The following is a 25417-nucleotide window of genomic DNA, read 5'->3' on the forward strand; positions in this document are numbered from 1 at the left end:
GAAGCAAATTCTCCTCATCGCACTCCTAAATCATCAGCGCCTTATCCTGAGATTGTGCTCCCGTGTTTTAGATTCCTGGATCAGGAAAAAATAATGCCTCAGCTTTTCAATGGTACCTATTCTTTCTCGTGAAAGCTGTTGAGATTTTCCAGCATTTTCAGTTTTTGATTCAGATTCCAGCATCATCAGATTTTGCTTTTATTCTGTCTAAAATGCGGGGATCCAAACTGCGTACACTATTCCAAATGTGGCCTCAACAAAACCCTGAATTACTGTAGCAAGATACAAACACTTCTAAACTTAACTCCGTGCTCAAGGCTGGAAGGAGAGCATGACAGTGGATAATTCGCACTGTGTACATTCCTGCAATCAGTAACTGTAATGTAATCAGTAACTGGATCAGGAAGATGAGATATCTGTGTCTCTTTGTACAGTCATCTCTAAACTCCATCTCCTCTTAATGCCGTGTGGCATACATTCGCTTTCCCTGCTTTCCAGTTAAAGCTCGGGTTCACCAACTGTCTGTGTCTTTATCAAGCAGCTAATTGACCCTGGGAGCTGGATAGCCAGAGGGAGCTGGATGTGGGGCAGCGACAGAAACAGGAAGAGACGCGACATGACAGTGATCTTTCTGTCGATAGATCTGCCTCAGTCCTTCCCTCTCTCAGTCTAACTATCCATTTCCCTCTTCTGTTTTTGTTCCTCCTATTCTCTCCCTGTCTGGGTGGAATCAAGTTTAATTGAATTGATTCTGAAATGAGGCCGTTGTTGAACTCGGGTTGATTGTAATGGCGGAGGAGACTCAATGGGACATGTGATCTAATCCAACTCCAATGATTCTGTTCAATGCCAATACTAGTTCCGACAGCAATGACTTCTGTTGGTGTCGTTGATAGGAAGTTTAAGGCACTAAATTTAGGATAGCGACATTTGTGGAGGCGTGTGATCAAATTCTCCCAATGTCAGATTTTCACTTAAATTACTTGAAACGTTACGAACTTTGATCAAACATGTGATTATTAAAATTGAATGCAGCAGAATGTGTCATCATTCATTTTGATTAGAGAAACCGGCAGAGAGAATGTAAAGTGAGCAACTGACGGGCTTGTGGAACGAGTTTAGTTGCTCCACAAGTAAACCGGGTCTGCTTCAAGTCATCCATCGCAAAGTTTCTGTAGTGCAGTCGTTACCATGTTTGCCTCACATGCGCACAGGTCCCCGGGTCAAGACCGAGCAAAAACATTCCGAAATGGGTTAATTTCAAATGATTCAGATTTATTCTTGCTTTTCACGAAACATTGATTGAACGGTTGAGGTCTTGTCGCATTTAAAATGGGAATCACTCAGTAAAGAGATTGAAAGGGGAGGTCTGTGATAGAGAGCATAACACGATGGGTTAACTGACACAAGGAATGATGGACAAGGGCAACATTGGGTGGTTCCCAATATTTTATACTTTGCTGCTTTTATGGGTGAACTCCAGCTCTCCATTCCTCCGGCAATTTCACCGCTCAAACTGAGACTTTCTCCATCCCGCTTTGTTAATCCCACAGTTACTTCTTTCTGAATGAAAACTGCTTGCAATCAGTCGAAGTCAAATAGTTTTGTGCTTCATTCAGCGAGAAGTTTTCTTATCATTTAGCCCGATATTTTTATCCAGAAATGAGTGACGTTTGTGCCAATGCAAACGGTTAATTCTGACCCATTATCAACCAGATTTTACCTAGTGTCACCATCTCCATCGTCAGCGCTTTCCATCCTATCTCTGTCCTTCACTATCTGTGTTTCTTTTTGACCTTTTGTCCATGTGACATTTCCAACTCGGAAGCAAAACTACAAACCTCACTCCACCGTTTCTGGCAGAGCGGCTTTGGACCAGGAAGTATTACAGTTTGTTTATCAAAAACATTAAGTCTTAGTGCATCGAAGCCAGCCTGTGACCCCGAAAGCACCGAACACTAGCCACGAGACCAGCAGGATGTAATTTTCCTGATTCTCGCAGTCACGGATTACAGGAATGTGCATAGTGCCAATTAAACACAGTCACCCACTCCTTCCAGTCTGTTAAGATATGGAATTGTTCATATTTTCACACTAGCTTCCAGTATGACCAAAGCAGAGCTGTGACAAGCTGATGTTGTTCAGAATTTTTACCACACTCAGGTTTATAACACTTCGATGCCAACATTCCTCGAACGTGGTGAGCTACAGTGAAATTTAATGCAGTTGAAGATAGCTTATTGAAGATAGCTTACTCATTTTTTTCAGGAGGAACCAGCAAGGGTAAAGTAAATATGAATTGCTGTGGGTTTTTGATGGGATTGTGCATTGGGGCTGATATTTCACTCTGCTGTTCAAATTGGCACAGGTATTGAACGACCATTTTCAGCCTGTAGCCGTGTGTTGCGGTCGGTGGTGTAATGGTGAGCACTCTGGACCCTGAATCCAGCAATCCGAGTTCAAAACTCGGCTTTAATTTGCAAATGCTGATGGTTGATTTGCTGAAGGGCATTTTGTTTAAATTTCTCACGAAGTACGAATCGAGAGGACAATTTGTCAGCACGTTCCACTGCTATTACAATGCATATTGCTGAGCCTCTGGCGCCAGGTGCCTGCAACATCAGTGTTTTTCATCTTTTCGCTGCTCTTTAACTCCTCTGTTGAAAAAAAGAAACAGTTGGTGTCACACAATAACAATTCGACTGGAGTCTGGCAATTATTGAGCAAGTGTGTACGTGCGTGTGTGTGTGTGTGTCTGTGTGCCTGTGTGTCTTTGTCTATGTGTGTGTGTGTGAGAGAGAAAGAGGGCGTTGGTGTGTGTGTGTGTTTTGGGATAAAAGTCTTCCATCAGAATGCTGTTGATTCAATGGGTGACGGTTCACACTCTGGCCTCTCGCCTCCTAACTTTTGTTTAAATTGGGACAGGGAACAGAGTGAACTACACCTCTAGGTGGACACAAAGCCCACTGTCGCTTCCCCGACTCTCAGCGCTTTGTATTCTTGAGCAATCGTTCTCTGGGGCTGATGCAATGACGCCAAGAGAGTCATTCTCTGCAACAACTGCAACTTGCACATTGCTGAGTCTCTGGCGAAAGATGCCTGCATCAGCAATGTTTTTTTTCATCTTTCGCTGCTCTTTAAATCATCTGTTGAAAGAAAGGAGCAGTTGGTATCACACAACAACAACAATTCGACTGGAGATTGGCAATTATTGAGCAAGTGTGTGTGTGTGTGTTTTGGGAGAAAGGCCGAGTGTTATAGGTCAGAGTGCTATCATTTCCATGTCGTAACGCTTCGCAGTTTGGACTCTCGCCGTCCCACCTCTTGTTTAAATTGGGACAGATGACTGAGTGAATGGTACAAGTAGGTGGATCCCCAACAAAATATATACTGAATTCGTAACATCATTTGAAATGATTAATCCTCTTTATGTTTCATTTCATGTCAAACAGGGTGACACATCCTTGTATCTTATTATTTAAAACCTCAGCCCTTTGACGATGCAAACAGGTCAAGTTCAGTCAAAGAAAACTACTCCACATTGAACGAGAAAAAAGACACTAAAGGTACTGCAAACCCCACCTCAAAACAGAAAATATTGGAAACAGCAGGTCAAACAGCGTCTGTGGTGAGGGAAACAGAATGAATGGTTCGGGTCGCTGACGTTTTATCCAAACTGGAAGAAGTTAGAGGTTTAATAGTTTACGAGCAAATACAGAGTGAGGGAGAATAGAGGGCGAGAACCCTATTTATGATCTTGTGATAGGATGTAAGGCTGGAGTGATTGAATGACAATGAGGATGATTATTGTTCCCACTGACACAATCTTCCAGATCTTGCTTTAAATCTTGCGCAAAATGAGAAGAAATTTGCTCTCTGAATTAAGGACTAAACTCTTCGACTGCCCGGGAAGCAGCGATAGCTTTAATTCAGAAAGCAGTGACGGTGAGATTAGTGGGGCGGCACGGTGGGACGGTGGTTTGCACTGCTGCCTCACAGGGACCCGAGTTAGATTCCTGTTTGGGTTACTATCTGTGTGAAGTATGCACGTTCTTCCCGTGGCTGCATGGGTTTTCTCCCACAGTCGGAAAGATGTGCTGGTTAGGTGCACTGACCCGAGTGGGCGCTAGAGTGTGGCGGGTTGGTGAATTTCATCATAAATTGCAAAGTTAGCCTTACTTATGACTAACAAAGCAAAGCGGGATAGAGAAAGACTCCGTTTGAACGGTGACACTGCCAAGACTTCACCAACGAAAGCAGCAAACACAGCGTGGGGCTCGAACCCACGACCCTGAGATTAAGAGTCTCATACTCCACCAACTGACCGCGAGGGACACATATCAGAACTGGCACTTAATATTCTAAAATGCGTGGAGACAAATATGGCTTTGCCATCTGGCGTCTCAGCTTGTTCTGATTACAATGTTTACAATTAATCAACCTACAGAATGCTTGAGGTAAGAAGGCACTCCTCTCTATCATCAATAACTTCATTCACATCTTCCACTTCTTAGCTTCACCTCCTTTCAAACATTGCAAACTCCTCCTACATCTTTCACCTGAACATTTTTGATCTAAATACTCAAAACAGGTGGGGAAACAGCGTCTCAGTATGTCCGAAGTCAAACTGTCACCCCATTTTCAGACGTTTCAATCTGGTTAAGTGAATGTCCGCAAGGATTGTCACCTTTTGAAAATGCCTGGATTCTCTGTGAGTGTGTCGTGCTCACAGCAGCATTGCAGTGTGTGCTCAGGTTCTCAAATCATATCCCATGTGAGCCAATTCCGCCTTGTCACGGGAATGAAACGAACAAAATCCACGTCTTACCCATTACAAAACAAGGGCTTGTTCAGGATTTGAACCCGGGGCCTCCTGCAAGTTTGGGGATTTATCATCACCCAAAGTGAGAACACCCCTAGACCAACAAGCTATCGGTGCCAAAGTGCATCAACTAAATATATATTCTATTGCCATCCAAAAGCGGATCAGACATCTGCACTGAAATGTGGCAACGTTGGAAAAACTCAGGAAGTCAGACAGCGTCTGTGCATAGGGAAACAAAGATAAATATTCACCTCCAAGACCTTTCATTAAAATTGGGAATGTTTAGAGATGTTGGGAGTTCAAAACAAATGAAATCCAGCAGGGAGGAAACATAACAACATCTGGTCGGGTGGAAGCCTGGAGAAAATGAATGAGGGAAACAGAGAATCACAGAATGATTATACCACAGGGTGAGACGATTACAAAGTTACTTGCACGACTGACGTGCGTTGTGGGTGAAGGGGAACCAGAGGACGTACTGTGCATATATTTCAACAGAACCACAGTGATTAGGTTGGTGGGCTTGAAAGTTGATCGTTACGCAAAGAAACATAGGAACGTAGGAATTGGGAGCAGGTGTCGGCAAATTCAGCACTTTGGTCCTGTTCCGCCATTCAATCAGATCATGGTTGACCTCTCTTTGATCTGAAATCTACCTCCCCACCTGTTCTCTATACCCCTTTGATGCGTTTTTCTCTATCAGAAATATTTCTATCCCTTCTTGAAATCATTCAATGATTCAGACTCCAACGCGCCATGGGGCAGCGAGTTCCATCAATGCACCACCCTTTGCGAGAAGTAGTTCTTCCTCATCTCAGTTTTAAATCCACGGGCTCTCAAACTATACACGTTCTTGTTCTTGATTGTCCCATAAGAAGAAGCTTTTGGTCTACCTTTTCTTTATCAATCCATTTAGAATGTTATATACCTCTATCAGATCCCCTCCCCATCCTTCTAAACTTGAGCATTTTGTGGGACCATTTCACCTCACTGTCAATTCCATGACCCAGCGAACTCAATCCGTGTTGTCATTGGCTGAAGGAAGCAATTATGTTCCATCCAAACAGGACATTTTGAAGGAGAAACGTGTCACAAGTGAAAAAAGATCTGAGAGGAAAATAATGAGCAAAGGGACATGTGTGAAGTCAGTTTGAAAAACACAGTTCACCGGTTTCCATGGTAGTCCAGTGGCTTGTGTTCAACACTCTCCCTGTGATGTCTGGTTTCAATTCCCGCTTTGGAAAAGAAGACTATTTGCTCTCAGCAAACCATTAATAATGATCTGATTTACTCTCTGATCGAAAGCAGATCTACTAGAATCAGCCGAGTGAGGTTTGCAAGTTTATATCAGAGCTGGAAGTTTCACATGTACAACAGTTCAAGAACAAACACAGAAAGAGAAGGACAGCGATAGGGTGCATAGTACGAACGATTGAGAAGTTGTTGCAAGGTAAAATCTGTCTGGTAATTCGTCAGATTTTACCGTTTATATTGACACTGAATTATGAAACTTTTTCCCGCACTCTTCATTGAAAAGCATTTGGAAATATTTCTGTCCGGTTTCGAACCGTTGGAAGCGAAAGTGATAATTGCACTGGAGTGTTTGTTATATGTTGTGATTAGCTGAACACATCACTGGCGTTGAAACAGAAGGCGCCATTTTGCAGGAGAAAGCTGTTTGTGGCGAATGTGGCGTGAAAATTAAAGTAACAAAAGCAGCGTGGATAAATTAAATTCTAAAACACGCTGTGAGCTGGTGGTTAGAGTTTGACTTTTTCGCTGCTGTTTAGATTACTGGTCAGGAATTGAAGATTTATTGCCACCATCCAAACTCTGAAAACAAATGTGAGTTATTGCCTGGATGAACATATAAAACATAATATGGTCCTTAAGTGCAGACTCTGTGCAAATTCAACAGGAGGTTCCGTTGTCATTTCTGGCAGGAAATTGGGAAGAGACGAGCTTAAGGACAGTTTAAATGATGCCGACCCTTCACTGCAGCTCATTGTGTTTCTGACATGAGGTGATGTCTGTTTGTTGCGCAGTTTAGGTTTACCTGAATCAGCGAAGGAGCAGGCTCATGCTTCCTGATGGCCTTTCCAAGTTTCATTGCTTTTATTGAATTTCAGTAACATTATCATTAAATAACATGATCACGATGTATTCCGAAGTGGTAGCGTGGCCGAGCGGTCTAAGGCGCTGGATTAAGGCTACAGTCTCTGCGGAGGCGTGGGTTCGAATCCCACCGCTGCCAAAATGGATTTGCGTTTTGGTCTAACAGCTCAGATTGAGTGCAGGAGTGTGTGCGGTGTCGTTTTCGTCATGAACAACGAGCAGGGACATTACCAACTTAAAACGTTGTTGGGGTCAAGCAGCGTGTGTTCAAGTGGCTCCTTTCGAGAGCACACACAGGCTGAATTTCTGACTGCCGAGTTGAACAGCCTGATGAAGAAGCAGTGCTCCTGAAAGTTCGCAATTCCAAATAAGCTTTTTGGACTTTTACCTGGTGAGAATTCTTACTGTACCCACTCCAGTCTAACGCCGGCATCTTTGCATCATGATATAAATAACAGGATTACAAACAGTGAGACTGTATTCCCTGCCCAGGAATTAAAGTGATGGACTTGAATTTTCGAAGTGAAGTTCAAATCCTATCATGTACACTTCCCATCATTCCTCGTTCTAACCAGATATTTTCAGAATTAACCTGGCTCTTGTGATAACCACCGAACTACAGAAACACGGTGATGACCTCAGGGCAAGCAGATTCGGTTTATTGGAGAAACAACTAGACTGGCTCCAGAAGCCCATCTTTTGCCCACAGCAATTGATATTACATTGTCTCTGCTGATTTTTCCTGTCAAAATGAATAATGGTACTTCCTACTGCATTAAAGTTTCGTAATAACATGTTCGAGAAAAAGTATTCATGACGTGTAAAGCAAATCAACTGAACACCTGAAATTTGCGGCATTTGATCACTTTCCCCCACAAATGCTGCTGCCTCGAATTCAATGCCTCAGAACACTCATCAACGCTTTTAACAGAGGTGATCCCTATCAGACCTGGTGCTGCAGGGAACGGAATTAATGGAGTAGGATTGGCTCACATGTCCCATGGAGTCTCCTCCGGAATTTAAGGAGATCATGACGAATCCCAGGAATCAACATCAATTTCCAAACGTATCCTGATGGCCCTTCATTCCCTTAGATTCCAAAAATATCTCCCCCTGAAACTTCAATATTCTCATTAACTGAGGATCTACAGACCTCTGGCGAAGGGTCATCCAGACTCGAATCGTTGGCTCTGTTCTCTCTCCATAGATGCTGCCAGACCTGCTGAGATGTTCCAGCATTGTCTATTTTTGTTTCAGATTCCAGCATCCGCAGTATTTTGCTTTTACCGCCACCATTTACATTCCCTTTGATTATTTTCCATCACAACTTTGTCAACTCTTCCCCACGTCTCCCACCCTCACACAACATATCCCACACTTAAAGTATCAATCTTGTCCTCTTTTCCTGTCTTCGGCTTTGATGACTGACCATACAGATTTGAAATGTTGGCTCTATTCTCTCTCCAGAGATGCCGTCATGCCTGTTGAGATTTTCGAGCATTTTAAGTTTTTCTTTTAAGTTCCAGAATCTGCAGTAATTGGCTGTTGACTGAAGCAGTCATTCGTGTTCGATCTAAACATGAGGTTGTTTTTTCCCGACAAACCTTTCTCGAGTATTTGAAAAACGCTGCAAGGTATCGGTCAGATTAAAATGCCAATTTGTATCTTCCCTGGTGGTCTAGTGGTTAGGATTTGGGGCTTTCACGGCCGCGGCCCGGGTTCGATTCCCGGTCAGGGAATGTAGATTTTATAGCTGCCGACCAGCACATGATTGAGGAGGGGCTGAAATTACCTCCTGATCGATAACAGGAGTGATCATTGTGCCAGTTTGAACTCCCTGGAGAAACAAAATAAACCCATTTGCACAATCCCGTCAATTGTCCCCGGCAACTTTTCATTACATTCCCCTTGCTGCTTCCTCCTGTCAAAATGAATAATAATGCATTCTACCCCACTACATTTCACTGTCGCTCACCACATTCACAGATAATTCCTAACCTCTGCGTCTTCTGTAGCTTCTTGTGGGAAATCTGCTGAACAACATTAGCTGATCACAGCTCTGCTGTGATATCAGAGATTTGTATCTCATTGTTCATCATTACTGTCTCCATTGCTTTATTCCAGATCACTGTCGCTACAGATATAGTCATTAAAACTTCTGCAGCAAATGATATACTCTTTCTTTGCTTTCAGATACTTTCACCTCTCAGTGAAATGTTCTGTTGAGTTGACAGTTTATCATCAATTCCGGGCCTTGGCAGTGAAAGGATTGACTCTGAACGACTTGACCACCTGGCCTGCACCATCGCCAGCTAAATGTTGCCTTATCCATCACTTCTTGTTTCATTTAATCATCCTCCCTTGCTTTCTATCACCGAACATCCGTTTTGTTCTTTTCACAGGCTGATTCATGGCGTTACCATCAGAAAATGTTGGAAATACTCGGCAGTTAATGATTCGTGGCAAATGCGTGATTAATTCTGAAAGCTGAATTACTCTGAAATTGAAAACATTTGGAAATGTTTCTGTAAAGGTGAAATACTGCTGATGCTGGAACCTGAAACACAGAGAAAGAATACTGGAAAATCTCAGCAGGTCTGGCAGCATCTGTGAAGAGAGAACAGAGCCAGTGTGTCGAATCAGGAAATCTGATGAAGGGTCGTCCAGATTTGAAACGTTGGTTTCCCCACAGATGCCGTCAGTTCTGCTGAGATTTTCCAACATTTTCTATTCCTGTTTAATACATTTCTGCCGAGGATTGAACCAGGAAACTTGCGTGTGTACGGCGAACGTGATAATTACCAGAAACGCTGCGGTGCAACGATGTAAGGAAACTGGCTCCACAAACACGTCAATTGCCCACAGCAATTTATATTTGCATTGTGTCTACTGGTACCTCCTGTTGACATGTTTAACGATACATTCTACTGCATGGAATTCACGTGTTAACATGCACGACCTACCTTGTATTAAGGTGATCTTTCTCTACACCCTAGCTATGACTGTAACAGTACATTCTGCAATATTTCGTTTCCTTCCCGATGAACGATATGCTTTGTGTGTGCAGTGCGCAAGAAAAATACTTTTCACTGTCTGCTCATGCATGTGACAATAAAAAATCAAATCAAAAATACTCCATGAAGTTAATTAATTGAACATTCAGCAGTGATGGGTTTCGATCATACGCCTTAACTAATGCTATTATCCTGAATTCAGTGTCTGAGATTTCAATGCTGTCATCAGAAGCCATTGATACCGGATCTACTATTGATAGTGAACAGAATCAATGAAGTAGAACTGGGTCACATGTCCCATTGAGCCTCCTCCACGACTGATTCAAGGCAGATCCGCAACCTCAACCCCAATTTCCCAGCTTATCCCAGCAGCCCTTCATTCCCTTAGATTTCAGAAACCACTCCAACTCAACCTTCAATGTCCTCATCGACTGAGGATCCACACACCTCTGGCCGCCTGCAGAGTTCTAAATATTCACAAGCCTTTCAGAGAAGAAATATCTCCTTACCTTAGTCATAAATGGCTGACACATGATCCAGAGAATGTAAGCCCAGGGTGCCTGACCGAGACTGTTGTCGCCACCTTAACCCACTTAAGCCCACACATTTCCCATGGCAAACCCATCAAACCGACATCAGCTGCACACTGAGAGCATTTTTTCCAATAATTGGTGAAGAACAAATTAATATTTTGATTGATCCATATTCAGTTCACATTCAACAACGAACTACAATCGGGGAACTTTCCAGCAGTAAATTTCGATCATGTTCAACCCCGTTTCGAATCGGGGAGCCTATCCTGTATGATATGAAGATGATAATCCCCACACTATAGAAACCCTGTTCATGACCAATGTGACCGGCCGAGAATATCAAACCGTGCAGTCTGATTGCAATTTAGAACCTGGTTTTCTCCTATTCCAGTTCGGCTGAAAACCATAGCAATGTGGCATATTCATTGATCTAACGTAAGATTAATAAAATAATATTTGTCCCAATTTTTTTCCTTTCTCTCTGACTGCAGTTGTACAATATTATTCAAGACATGGCGAAGTGTAAATGCCTTATGGCTGTGAGACAATGTAATGCCTTAATATTTAACAAAAACAGTTTGAAATGAGTCAGTTGTTTCGAAAACATTTTGCCGCTTTGCAAACGCAATAATCGCTATAATTCAGAAACAGTTAACGCATGGAAAGACTTAGATTTTTATGTGTCCACAGATGCTGCCAAGTCAGCAGAGAATGTCTACCATCAGCTGTTTATATTATAAATACAGGTTTTATCACAATATAAAATACACAGAAAGTCGGTAATGATCAGTGGAATGACGATAGTCTTAAACTTTTAAAGAACGGTGCTTTTAAACCTACACAATGCTGTGGTGGAAAGCAGATAGTTTGAAGCGATGAACATCTGCTGTGTGTTACCTCATACGTTTCACAGGATCAGCAGTGATGAGATGGGTCTGTTTTGGAAATTGCAAGATACACATGAACAGCCTGTGAGACCTCACTGTTGATTCCTTGTTCCAGACAGCAACAATTAGTGTTTCATTGGCTGAAGGAGTCACTCGTGTTCTTTCTGGATGTGATTTTTGTCCAACAAATATTTCTTGTGTATTTAAAAAAATGCTGAAGTGGAAAAGTCAGGCTAAACGTTGCGTCGTTATCTTCTCTGATGGTCTAATGGTTAGGATTCGGCGCTCCCACCGCTACGACCCGCATTCGATTCCCGGTTAGGGAATGAAAATTTATTGAATGCGTGTAGCACATGAATTAAGAGGAGCTGGAATTATTTCCTGATTGAAAACAGGAATAATAGTTGACCCAGTTTGAACTGCGGTGAGAAACAAAATCGCTCATTTTCACAATCTTGTCAATTACTCCCAGCAACTTATTGCCTCTGCTGGTTCCTCCTGTCAAAATGAATACCATTCATTTTGCTGCATTAAATGTGAGCTACTTACAAACTTCTCGTCAGAAATGGAATAAAACTACATTCTTTGTACAAACGCAACCAAATCGGCATTCATAAGTTTCTCACTTTTGAAACCTCATTGGAGGATCGATACACAAACAATTCATCCAGAGACTCGTGTGGCAGAGGATTCCACAGGTTCACTACCCTCAGAGTAAAGATATTTCTCCGTGTCGCAGATCGAACTGGCTCCCCTGTATCCTGCAATTATGAACACTTGTTCCAGTAATGTCGATAACACCGGTTAACAGCAGAGCTGGAAGCACATGAGAAATACTTTCATTGAGGCCCATGGACGAAATGATAAAGAAAAACTATGTAACAATAAAAGCTGGTGGGGGTAAATGAAACACAGCGGCAGTGCCGTCTCTGTACGGTCTCGAATCACCAATATTTCGGTTAATAACCATGTTCGCTGACCATTCAGGCCAGAGAGGATGGCACGGCTGTAGCCACGCGCGACATTCTAAATCAGGCTGGAAGCTTTTTTCTGCAAATTTGACGCCAGTTCGATTTGCACCAAACCTGATACAGGAAGACCACATGACGATATAGAAACATAGAAACGTAGAAAAACTACAGCACAAACAGGCCCGTCGGCCCACAAGTTGTGCCGAACACATCCCTACCTTCTAGACCTACCTGTAACCCTCCATCCTATTAAGCTCCATGTACTCATCCAGGAGTCTCTTAAAAGACCCTATTGAGTTCGCCTCCACCACCACTGACGGCAGCCGATTCCACTCGCCCACCACCCTCTGTGTGAAAAGCTTACCCCTAGCATCTCCCTGTACCTACCCCCCAGCACCTTAAACCTGTGTCCTCTCGTAGCGGCCATTTCCTCCCTGGGAAAAAGCCTCTGAGAGTCCACCCGATCTCTGCCTCTCAACATCTTATACACCTCTATTACGTCTCCTCTCATCCTTCGTCTCTCCAAGGAGTAAAGACCGAGCTCCCTCAGCCTATCCTCATAAGGCATGCCTCTCAATTCAGGCAACATCCTTGTAAATCTCCTCTGCACCCTTTCAATCTTTTCCACATCCTCCCTATAGTGAGGCGACCAGAACTGAGCACAGTACTCCAAGTGGGGTCTGACGAGGGTCTTATATAGCTGCATCATTATCCCCGGACTCCTAAACTCAATCCCTCGACTGATAAAGGCCAGCACACCATACGCCTTTTTAACCACCTCCTCCACCTGCGGGGCCGATTTTAGAGTCCTATGGGCCCGGACCCCAAGGTCCTTGTGATCCTCTACAGTACTAAGAGTCTTTCCCTTTATATTGTACTCCTTCATCCCATTTGACCTACCAAAATGGACCACGACGCAATTATCTAGGTTGAAGTCCATCTGCCACTTGTCCGCCCAGTCTTGCATCCTATCTATATAGTTTTCAAATCTAAACAACTTCCTTGGGCTACTTTACCTCCACAGTGTTGATTTTGATGCATGGTTAAATCCTTCTGCCAAAAACGGAAAAAGGGCCGTTTGATAGAGCAGATATGGACAAACTATTTCCATTGACTTGAGTCAGTAAACAGAGGACTGGGATTGAAGATCGTTAAATACAGTCAGACTTGCATTTATATAGAGCCTCTTCCGACCAGCGGACGTCATAAAGAACTTTCCAACTACTGAAGGACTGTCCGAATTACAAAAAAATCCAGTTAAATACACTGAAGAGTATACCCGAATTGATCAAGGAACCTCTAGATATGCAGTCAAATGCTCGACAATTGAGCGTCAAGCCTCCGCCTTTGTCGTTCCTCAAGCGTCTGTCACGCTCACCGCCTATGTTTATGTTTGCTCCTCTGTGTGCGTCACTTGGTTATGTACCTGGAGGGAACATGTGGACATATTTTTAGCATCAAATCTCTGTTCAATTACTGTATAAATTTTCACGCTAAATGGTACAAAAAATGGCAAAAGCTTTGAAGTTGTAAGAGGGAATGACACTTTTTTTTCTGAATGGAGACTTTATTGGGTCAGTTCCCGCATGTTTCATAGCGGAAGCTGATTAAAATTTCACTGATCAACATTTAAGCGGGCAGTGGATTTACTCGGTGTGATGGTGCGTCATAGTTGTATATCTACAATCACAGCATCAATTTCTATCGGTTACTGAGAATGAAAATAGATTTCATAATATGTGCAGGACTGATATAATTTGTCTAATTTTATTTGAATTCGACATTGCTAAATCTATTCCTATCATTGTGTCCCTGCAATGCAGAATCAGGACATGTGGCCCACCAATTCTGAACCAAATCTCTGATATAGCATCTGACACAGTTCTAAATGACCAGCTCCACATCCTGAGAATGTGTCCCGTCTTTTAGATTCTCTGACCAGCGGAAACAATCTCCGTTCTTTCGTCTGACTTAAGAGAATAAACACCCAATTTACTCAGCCTTTAATCATTGGACAACTCCCTCATCTCAGGATCCAATCTTTCGAGCATTCCCTCTACAAGCTTCAATGTAAGTCTATCAGTTCTCCATCGTGGGGATCAAAACTGCACAGAGTGTTGCAGCTGTGGTCTCAGAAGAACCAGGTTACAATTGTGGCAGACTTCTTGATTCTTGCATTTCATTCCCCTGATAATGAAGACCAAAATACCCATTCACCACTTTGAACATCAACACATAACTTTCTCAACTTTTTCAAGTCGGTCCTGTTCTTTCTACTTCTCTCCCTCCGTAACTAAATCTTCTTGCTCATTAATCTAAAATGTCTGTCTCCTCCCCACAACTTACTTCACCATCTAACTTGTTACCGGAATCTCAAACGAAACCTCAGGCTCCAGCGAGAATTTGACTCGCGACCATTGGTTTACAAAAAAAAAGTGCTGTAATGAAGCCAACTACTTGGGAAGATCAGAAAGTTTACCATAAACTGTGGAGTGAGGAGCAGGCTGAATTTTTGTTGCTTGATATTTGATGGGTGTGGAAATATCTGAGATGTAGAACAGGAAGTTAAAATAATGTGACTTGAGAGCGGCAGATTTGGTCATGTATCAGATCCTTGAGTGAACAATGTTTGGGCCATGTGATTTATCGTCTGAGCTTGATGTTGTTGTTACATCTCTGACTTTTCCAAGTCTGATACAAGATATCCAGCTGGAAGGTGAGTCTTGTTTTGCCCTTCACAGTCACTCACTGAAAACAGAAAATGCTGATTACGCGCAGCCACGCAATTGATGCTTAATGACGAATGCAAATCATACTGAAATCGGAGCTATTCTGAAACTGAAGCATTGGAAGTGCTCCTGTCGGGTTTCCGAAACAGAATTTTTCGCGTGCGAGGCGAATTTGATAACCACTACACTGCACATAAACGATGACGGGTTTTGAACTAGCGGATCTACTTTGCTGGAGGAGGAACGAAGCTGGTTCCACAAGCCTATCAATTGCCCACAGCAATTCATATTTGCATTGCCTCTGCTCGTTCCTCCTGTCAAAATGAATAATGCTACATTCTACTGCATGATTTTTTAGTGATTACATGTTCGATTAATGACGTTAAAAGTAATGACGTTTAAAGTAAAGTGTAGAGTAACTGTTACATTGGACCTGCATTGGACTTAATAGCTTAGAAACTGGTAATCGTGTCCGAGTGATTAACGCGATCGAGTTAAAATCCATTGGGATTTCCCGCTTTTCATTATTCCTGCTTTTACTTGTATGTCTACAGAGTGAATTAAATCAAATCCATGCAAAAACTCGGGCGTGGTCCCATTTCCGTTAATTCACAGAAATATTCACGGATGCTGCAGCCGGAACTGGAACACCATCAGAACCACGTTAGTGTCAGGCTTGTTTTCATTGTGTTTGTCTCTCCTCAGGCCCCTGTCTCTCGGGTGTGTGTATTTGCTTCGTTTTCTATGTGTCTCTATGTGCTTCAGTTCCCGATGGGAACGAACAGCTGTTACCGTCACAAAATGATTCATATTCGTTCAAAAGTTGAATCTTGAAATGTTACAGAGAAAAGATCAGAATGAAAGATGTAAAGGAGTTTGTAATGTTTGAAGGAACTGCAGCTAAGAAGTAGAAGATTTGAGTGATGTTATTGATGATTGAGAGGAACGCGTTGTAACCTTGGGGATAAAAGCAAATTGCTGCGGATGCTGGAATCTGAAACCAAAAGGGGAAATGCTGGAAAATCTCAGCAGGTCTGGCAACATCTGTAAGGAGAGAAATGTGCTGACGTTTCGAGTCCAGATTACCCTTTTCAAAGCTGACATTTCAAATTGAGCTTTGGAAAAGTGACATCAGGACTCGAAACTTCAGCTCCTTTCTCATTCTGGCAGACCTGCTGGGATTTTCCAGCATTTTCTCTTTTGGTAACCATGGGGATGCTGTTGGTCCGTTAATTGTAAACTTTGTAATCAGAACAAACTGAGACACCAGATTCGAACAACATTTGGGTTCATGCATATTAAGAGTCGGACGAAGGTTATCACAGCAGTAGCCTGGCTATCTTAGTCGGTTGCATAACAGATGTAATTTCAGAGCCTTGGGTTCAAGCCCAACGTTGGGCGCCATAGTTTTTAAACTTTGCTGATTTCCTGGTTAAATTCCAGCTCTCCATTCCTCCGGCAGTGACACCACTCAAACTGAGACTTTCTCCATCCCGCGTTGTTCATCTCACAATGACGGATTTCTGAATAAAAACTGTTTGCAATCAGTAGAAGTCAAATAGTTTAGTGTTTCATTCAGAGAGAAGTTTTCTAGAAGTCATTTAGCCCGAGATTTTTATCCAGAAATAAGTGATATTTCTGTCAATGTAAACGGTTAAACCTGACCTATTACCACCCGGATTTTAGCTTGTATCACCATCTCCATCGTCAGCGCTTTGCAGCCTATCACTGCCTTTGACTATCTGTGTTTGATCTCAGCCTGTCACCCATGTAAAATGTCCAACTCGGAAACAAAACTACAAATCTCTCTGCACTGATTCTGGCAGAGGTGCTTTGGAAGAGGAAGTATTGCTGGCTTGCTTATTTTTTTAAATCTGAATATATCGAAGGCAGTCTGCGACCCTGAAAGCGCCGAATCCTAACCACGAGACCACCAGGATCTCATCTGCCTGATTCTCCCAGATACTGATTACAGCAACGTGCACAGCGCCAGTTATCCACAGACACAAACTCCTTCTTGTCTGTTAAGATTTGAAATTGTTGATATTTTCACACTGGCTTCCATTGTGACGAAAACAGAGCTGTGTTAAGCTGATGTTGTTCAGTACATTTACCGCAGTAAGGTTCATATCAGTTCGATGCTAACATTGCTCTTTGAATGTGGTGAGCTACAGTGAAATTTAATGCGGTTGAAGGTAGCTTACACATTTTGACAGAATGAACCAGCAAGGGCACTGTGAACATGGATTGCTTTGGGAATTGACGGGATTGTGAGTGGGACTGATATTTCTCCCTGCTGTTCAAATTGGCACAGGTATTGAACGAACATTGTCAGACTGCCCAGTGCTGGGTTCCGTGGTGTAATGGTGAGCACTCTGGGCTCTAAATCCAGCGATCCGAGTTCAAATCTCGGCGGAACCTTGCTTTAATTTGTCAATGCAGATGATTGATATGTTAAAAAGCATTTCGCTTAATTTTCTCACAAAATCAGAATCGAGAGAACAATTTGTCAGCCAGTTCAATTGCGAAGACAGTGCAAATTGCTGAGCCGCTGGCGCCAGATGCCTGCAATGTCAGTGCTTTTCATCTTTTATCTACAGTTTAAATCATCTGTTGGAAGTAAGAAGCAGTTGGTGTCACAAAATAACAGTGCGACTGGAGTCTGGTAATTATTGAGCTAGTGTGTGTGTGTGTATGTTTGAAAGAGAGAATGCGTGTGTGTGAAGGTGTGTGTGTGTGTGTGTGTTTTGGGAGAAAAGTGTAGTGCCTTGGCTCAGAGTGCTGTCAATTCCATGGTGTAACGGATCGCACTCTGGCCTGTCGCCTCCGAAGTCTAGTTTAAGTTGGGACAGATGAGTGAGTGAATGACACGACACATGAAGGTGGACCCCCCTGCCCACTGTGGCTTCCGTGTCTCTCAGCGCTTTGTATTCTTGAGGAAAAGTCCTTTGGATCTGATGCAATGACGCCAAGAGAGTCATTCGCTGCATCGTCTGCAATGTGATTGCGGTGGAATTCGCTAAGATTTTCTCAGTGGTTAGACTTCCACTTTCTGAGAATTTGAAATAAAATGCCCTTCAGCAAAAAAAAAGCAATGCGCTGGCGGGATTGAACTCGGATTGTTGGATTCAAGGTTCAGAGTCCTCACCGGTAAACCACGGATCCCGAAACGCGCCCACAAGCTGCAAATGATCACTCGAAGAATTTGACCTCTTTCATTCGATGTGGCAGCAACAGCAAGTGCAACAGAAACGCCTCACTCTGCGAAGACACAGTCCCCCAGTTCGACATCAAGTCATTTCCTTCGCAAGCCGTATCGGGAGATAGCAGCAGAAATAGTCATGTCTCACAGGTCATTTGCAGCGCTTTGTTGTATCCTGGGTTCCGTGGTGTAACGGTAAGCACTCTGGACTTTGAATCCAACGATCTGTGTTCAAACTTCAGCGAGGCCGTCCCTTTCTTTACCAATAATGATGATTGCTTTGCGGAAGAGCATTTCATTTAAATTTTTCACAAAGTGTGAATCGAGAGGACAATTTGTCAGCCAGTTCAACTGCTATTTCAATGCACATTGTTGATGCTCCGGCGCCAGGTGCTTGCAACATCTGTGTTTTTCTCCCTTACTTTTCGCTACTCTTTAAAGCTTTGTCGAAACAAAGGAGCAGTTGGTGCCAAACAACAACAATCCTTCGAAAGTAGTCTGGCAATTATTGAGAAAGAGTGTGCAAGTGATATCTGGGTGAAAGGTTTCCTGCCTTAAACATGCGCCATGTTGGTTCCATGGTGTAACGGTTAGCACTCTGGTTTCTTAATCCAGCAATCCGAGTTTGAATCTCGGGGAACCAGTATGCTCATCATCCCAACTCTTGTTTAACTTGGGACAAGTGATTCAATGAATGGTTTTGCTAGGGGAACCCTGACCTATGTGGCTTTTCTGGCACGGTGGCACAGTGGTTAGCACTGCTGCCTCACAGTGCCAGGAACCGGGGTTCAGTTCTGTCTTCGGGTGTCTGTCTATGTGCAGTTTGCACTTTCTCCCCTTGTGGAAGGAAAACGAGCACCCGGCGGACAATCCAATGATGTGCGGCTTCGGGTGATTGGCCATGCTAAATTGTCCATAGCATCAGAGGGACGAACAGGGCAAATACGTGGGGTTACGGGGATCGAGCCTGGGTGGGATTGTTGCCGGTGCAGGCTCGATGGACCGAATGGCTCCCGTCTGCACAGGAGGGATTCAATGATTCTGTGTCTGAGCGTTTTGTATTCTTGAGCAATCGTTCTCTCGGGTTGAGGCAATGACACCAGCAGAATCATTCGCTGCATCGTCTGCAGTGTTTAAAATACCACTTTCTGAGAATTTTAAATAAAATGCCCTTCAGCAAACCCTTCATCGGCTTTGGCAAAGAAAAGCAAGGTTACACCGAGATCTAAATTCGGATCGCTGGATTCAGAGTCCAGAGTGCTCGCCATTACACCACAGATCCAGGAGCACAGCAGTCAGCTGCAAATGGTCACTCAAAGCATGTGACCTCTTTCATTCAATATGGCAGCAACACCAAGTGGGTGAAATGCTTTGAGTGAGAATTAGCATCTGGCTGCTCTGTTCTATGTGCTCTGGTCGAATGGTGAGCACTCTGGATCCAGAGGCGGATTCTTGATTTCTTTCCAAAAGCTGATGATTGGTTTACTGAAGGAAATTTCGTTTAAATTTTTCACCAAGTACGAAGCGAGAGGACAAATTGTCAGCCAGTTTAACTTCTATTACATTGCACATTGCTGAGCCTCTGGCGACAGATGCCTGCAACATCAGTGTTTTTTAAAGTCTTTTCTCTTCTCTTTAACTCGTCTGTTCAAAGAAAGGGGCAGCTGATGTCACATAACAACAACCATTCAACTGGAGACAGACAATTATTGTGCAAGTGTGTGTGTGTGTCTGAGTTGGAAGAATGGTCTAGTGTTTTAGGTCAGAGTGCTGTCGTTTCCATGGTGTAACGGTTAGCACTCTGGACTGTCGCCGTCCCACCTCTTATGTAAATTGGGACAGATAAGTGAGTCAATAACATCTGTAGGTGGACCCCCTGCTTTCTGTGGCACCTCTGCCTCTGAGCCCTTTGTATTCTTGAGCAATCGTCCTCTGGGGATGATGCAATGGCGCCAGGAGACACATTCACTGCATCGTCTGCAATGTATTTGCGGTGGAATTTGCTGAAAACATTTCAATGTTCCGAATTCCACTTTCTGAGCCTTTGAAATAAAATGTCGGCTTCAGCAAAGAAAAGCAAGGTTTCACCAAGATTTGAACTCAGATCGTTGGCTTCAGTGTCCAGAAAGAGTCATTTTTCACAGGGGCAAATGCCCAGTCATAAATCACACAGAAACGTCCCTTCGGCCCATCGCGTCCCCACCAGTCAAAATCGTCTCTCAATTCTAATCCCATGTTCCAGCACTTGGTCCAGTGCCGTATGTGCTTTAGCTTCACAGTGCATATCGGAATATGTCTTCAATGTTAAGAAGGTCTCTGCCCCGCCATCCTTTCAGCTAGTGATTTCCAGCCTCCCATCACCCTCTGGGGGAAAAGTTGTTTTCATCGCATCCCCACTAAACCTCGTGCCAATTACATCAAATCTTCACTCCTAGTCATTGGTCTCTCCACCAAATGGAAAAGTTGATTCCTGTGTACTCTCGCCATGGTCCTTATAATTAACAGGGACATGGAAACAGTGGACAAGGAACAGCTGTTCCTCTGAGCTGAATGGTCAGCCACAAGAGGACACGGGGTTAAGATGAGGCATAGGATGGATCTGAGGATTTCCTTTCTTAACCAGAGGGTGGTGACGGTTTGAAATCCGCTGCATGGGAGGCTGTAGAGGCGGATTGCTTCACATCCTTTAAGAAGTATCTGGATGAGCACTTGACACACCATAACATTCAGGGCTATGGTCCAATGCTGGCAGATGGGATTAGGTGGCAGTTCGGGTGTTTCTAATGTGGTGGTGTGGACTCGATCGGCCAAAGGGCCTCCTCTGCGCTGTATTATTCGATGATACTAAGAAATCCCGGGTCAGAACCAGCCCTGGTGTGAATCCGATCACAACCGTGAAGTATTTGAATGGTCCTTCCCCAGTGTGACTCTGCTATTGTATCAGTGAATGGGATGACCGAGTGAATCCCTTTTCACTGTCAGCTGCTAATGACCTTATTCACACTTTGATTTTACCAGTCAGTTTTCAGCTCACAGGGGGATCTCAGAGCTTTCTTTGCAATAATTCCTTATTGCGGGAACTCACCAATTAAACACAGTTATCCTGCTGCAGATGATTTACATTGCAATAAAAGCAGTAAATCCTGGAACTTTCAGCCAATCTGAGTGCGTCTGTGAAGAGCGAAACAGTGTTTACATTTCCAGTCTATGTTCTTTCATTGGAATTGCATTGTGTCTCTGCGCAACTCGATTGGCTCTGTTTATCAATACACTGAAGCTGTCACTGAAAACTACCCCCCTCCGCCCCTCCCCCTCCCCACACCTAACCCCCCCCCCCCCCACGCCACCGCCCCCCCCCCCCCCCGCCGCCCCCCCCTCCCCCCCGCCCAACTTCACTGGGAGTAAATGGAAAACGTTTATCATTGCAGCCGAACAAATATTCCTTTATGGGATATTCCATCAACATCTGATGGGACAGAGGGGACATCAGTTTAAAATATCCGTCAGTGCAGGAAACTCTCAGTTATTGCGGGAGTTTTAACCTATATTGTTGTGTTCAAGTGGCAGTAATACAATTTGGCCGAATGACATTCCAAAATCGTTACCAACAGAGTCACAGGAAATTAAACTATTGAATGTAACAGAATTAATGGCAGGATTAGAGGGAGTGGTTCAGTAATGCATTTCACCCAGGCGGTGGCTTATAGAACTCACAGCCTGAGCTGTGATGAGGCAGAACCCTCCATTGGTTTTAAAAATAGAATACTTGGAAAAATAGTTGTGGTCCTGTAACCGACGGAGATGCAGAGAAACAGATACAATGTGGGATAAAACTGGAAGAAATTAGAGATTTAATGGTTTACAAACAAAAACAGAGTCAAGGAAAACAGATGATGAGAGGAGGAAAGATCAAACGTCCTTACGATAAAATGAAAGGCTGGAGTGATTGAATGACAACGGGAATCATTATTGTTTCCACTGACACAATATCCCAGATTTGGTTTCAAATTTGGCGCAAAATTAGAAGAATCCTTCTCGCTGAATAAAGCACTAAACTCGTCGACTTGCAGGGCAACAGAGATAACTTTAAAGCAGAAAGCAATAAATGTGATGTGAACAAAGTGGGATGGAGAAAGTCTCAGTTTCAGCGTTGACACTGCCGGGGGAAAGTGGAGCTGGAGTTCACCCAGGAAAGCAGCAAAGTTTAAAAGTAATGACACCTAACTGGGGCTCAAACCCTGAAATTAAAGCTTCATGTTTTACCGACTGAGCTAGCCAGGAACATGGAAGAAGCGGCACTCCATATCCTAAAATATGTGAAGACTAGCCTGTTTTTTGTCCATTTGTTGTCTCAGTTTATTCTGATTAAAAAGTTTACAATTAATCGACCGACATAATCCCCAAGGTTTCAATGTATTCCTCTCAATCATCAATAATTTCATTCACATCCTCCACTTCTTAGTTTCATCTCCATCCTAACAAAGCAAACTCCTCTTACATGTTTCACCTTAATATTTTTGTTCCAAGTACCCCGGCTGGGTGGAATCAACGTCTTGGTATGTACACTGTAAAACTGTCTCCCAGTTTCAGAATTTATAATCAGATTACTTCTGGTTATTCTGAACTATAGAAAGAACAGACTCATCCCACTGAATGTCTCCTCCCTGGACAACTGCCTCATCACAGAAATCAATCCAGGGAATTTAGCTCACACAGACACAGCAGGAAAAAACAGCAAAAAATGAACAGTGCGAGATGCACAGACAGAGAGACTGAGGGGAGAAAACAATGGGACCGTTAGAATCTTAGAATCTTAGAATCCCGACAGCACAGAAAGAGGCCATTCGGCCCATCGAGTCTGCACCGACCACAATCCCATCCAGGCTCTACCCCCATATCCCTACATATTTTACCCACTAATCCCTCTAACCTACGCATCCCAGGAGACTAAGGGCAATTTTTAGCTTGGCCAATCAACCTAACGCGCACATCTTTGGACTGTGGGGGGAAACCGGAGCACCCTGAGGAAACATCGAGACAAAGTGAGACAGATAGTGACAGAGATTGGGATGGACACACAACCCACGAATGAACAATAATAAACACACAGCCAGCTGTCCGAATTACAAGCATAGAGTCATGGAAGTTTACAGCATGGAAACAGGCCCTTCGCCCCACATTGTCCATGCCGCCACGTTTTTAAACACTAAACTAGTCCCAATTGCCTGTGTTGGGCCCATATTCCTCTATAACCATCTTACCCATTTAACTGTCTAAACATTTTATAAAAGACAAACCTGTACCCCCCTCTCCTACGACATCTGGCAGCTTGGTCCAGACACTCACCATCCTCCGTGTGAAAACATTGCCCATCTGGGCACTTTGTATCTCTCCCCTCTCACCTTAAACCTATGCCCTCCAGTTTTAGACTCCCCTGCCTTTGGGGAAAATATTGACTATCCAGCTGATCTATGCCCCTCATTATTTTATAGACCTCTATAAGAACAACCTCAGTCTTCAACTAGGGTGGCACGGTAGCACAGTGGTTAGCAGTGCTGCTTCACACCTCCTGCGACCTGGGTTCGATTCCCGGCTTGGGTCACTGGATAAAGAACAATACAGCACAGGAATAGGCCCTCCAAGCCCGCGCCGCTCCCTGGTCCAAACTGGACCATTCTTTTGTATCCCTCCATTCCCACTCCGTTCATATGGCTTTCTGGATCAGTCTTCAACGTTCCCAGTGTGTCCGCCTCCACCACCTTGCCTGGCAGCGCATTCCAGGCCCCCACCACCCTCTGTGTAAAATATGTCCGTCTGATATCTGTGTTAAACCTCCCCCCCTTCACCTTGAACCCATGACCCCTCGTGAACGTCACCACCGACCTGGGGAAAAGCTTCCCACCGTTCACCCTATCTATGCCTTTCATAATTTTATACACCTCTATTAAGTCTCCCCTCATCCTCCGTCTTTCCAGGGAGAACAACCCCAGTTTACCCAATCTCTCCTCATAACTAAGCCCCTCCATACCAGGTAACATCCTGGTAAACCTCCTCTGTACTCTCTCCAAAGCCTCCACGTCCTTCTGGTAGTGTGGTGACCAGAACTGGACGCAGTATTCCAGATGCGGCCGAACCAACGTTCTATACATCTGCAACATCAGACCCCAACTTTTATACTCTATGCCCAGTCCTATAAAGGCAAGCATGCCATATGCCTTCTTCACCACCTTCTCCACCTGTGACGTCACTTCCAAGGATCTGTGGACTTGCAGACCCAGGTCCCTCTGCGTATCTACACCCTTTATGGTTCTGCCATTTATCATATAGCTCCTCCCTACATTATTTATACCAAAATGCATCACTTCGCATTCATCAGGATTGAACTCCATCTGCCATTTCTTTGCCCAAATTTCCAGCCTATCTATATCCTTCTGTAGCTTCTGACAATGCTCCTTACTATCTGCAACTCCTGCCAATTTTGTGTCGTCCGCAAACTTACTGATCACCCCAGTTACACCTTCTTCCAGATCATTTATATAAATCACAAACAGCAGAGGTCCCAATACAGAGCCCTGCGGAACACCACTAGTCACAGGCCTCCAGCTGGAAAAAGACCCTTCCACTACCACCCTCTGTCTTCTGTGACCAAGCCAGTTCTCCACCCATCTAGCCACCTCCCCCTTTATCCCATGAGATCCAACCTTTTTCACCAGCCTACCATGAGGGACTTTGTCAAACGCTTTACTAACGTCCATATAGACGACATCCACGGCCCTTCCCTCGTCAACCATTTTGGTCACTTCTTCAAAAAACTCCACCAGGTTAGTGAGGCATGACCTCCCTCTCACAAAACCATGCTGGCTATCGTTAATGAGTTTATTCCTTTCTAAATGTGCATACATCCTATCTCTAACAATCTTCTCCAACAACTTCCCCACCACGGACGTCAAGCTCACCGGCCTATAATTACCCGGGTTATCCTCCCTACCCTTCTTAAATAACGGGACCTGTGTGGAGTTTGCACATTCTCCTCGTGTTTGCGTGGGTTTCCTCCGGGTGCTCTGGTTTCCTCCCACAGTCCAAAGATGGGCGGGTTAGGTTGATTGGCCATGCTAAAAATTGCCCTTAGTGTCCTGAGATG

General features: G+C 43.9%; 2 non-coding genes across 2 annotated transcripts; both read left to right on the forward strand.

Moving 5' to 3' along the window:
* The first annotated feature begins 6997 nt into the window (after positions 1–6997).
* Positions 6998–7079, forward strand: trnal-aag (transfer RNA leucine (anticodon AAG)). Its single transcript has one exon. It is a non-coding gene; the product is annotated as a tRNA-Leu (tRNA).
* Positions 7080–8607: 1528 nt separating this feature from the next.
* Positions 8608–8679, forward strand: trnae-uuc (transfer RNA glutamic acid (anticodon UUC)). The gene has a single exon. It is a non-coding gene; the product is annotated as a tRNA-Glu (tRNA).
* Positions 8680–25417: the final 16738 nt, after the last annotated feature.

The sequence above is a fragment of the Mustelus asterias genome, chromosome 30 (assembly GCF_964213995.1).
Source record: "Mustelus asterias chromosome 30, sMusAst1.hap1.1, whole genome shotgun sequence".
Classification (NCBI taxonomy): Eukaryota; Metazoa; Chordata; class Chondrichthyes; order Carcharhiniformes; family Triakidae; genus Mustelus; species Mustelus asterias.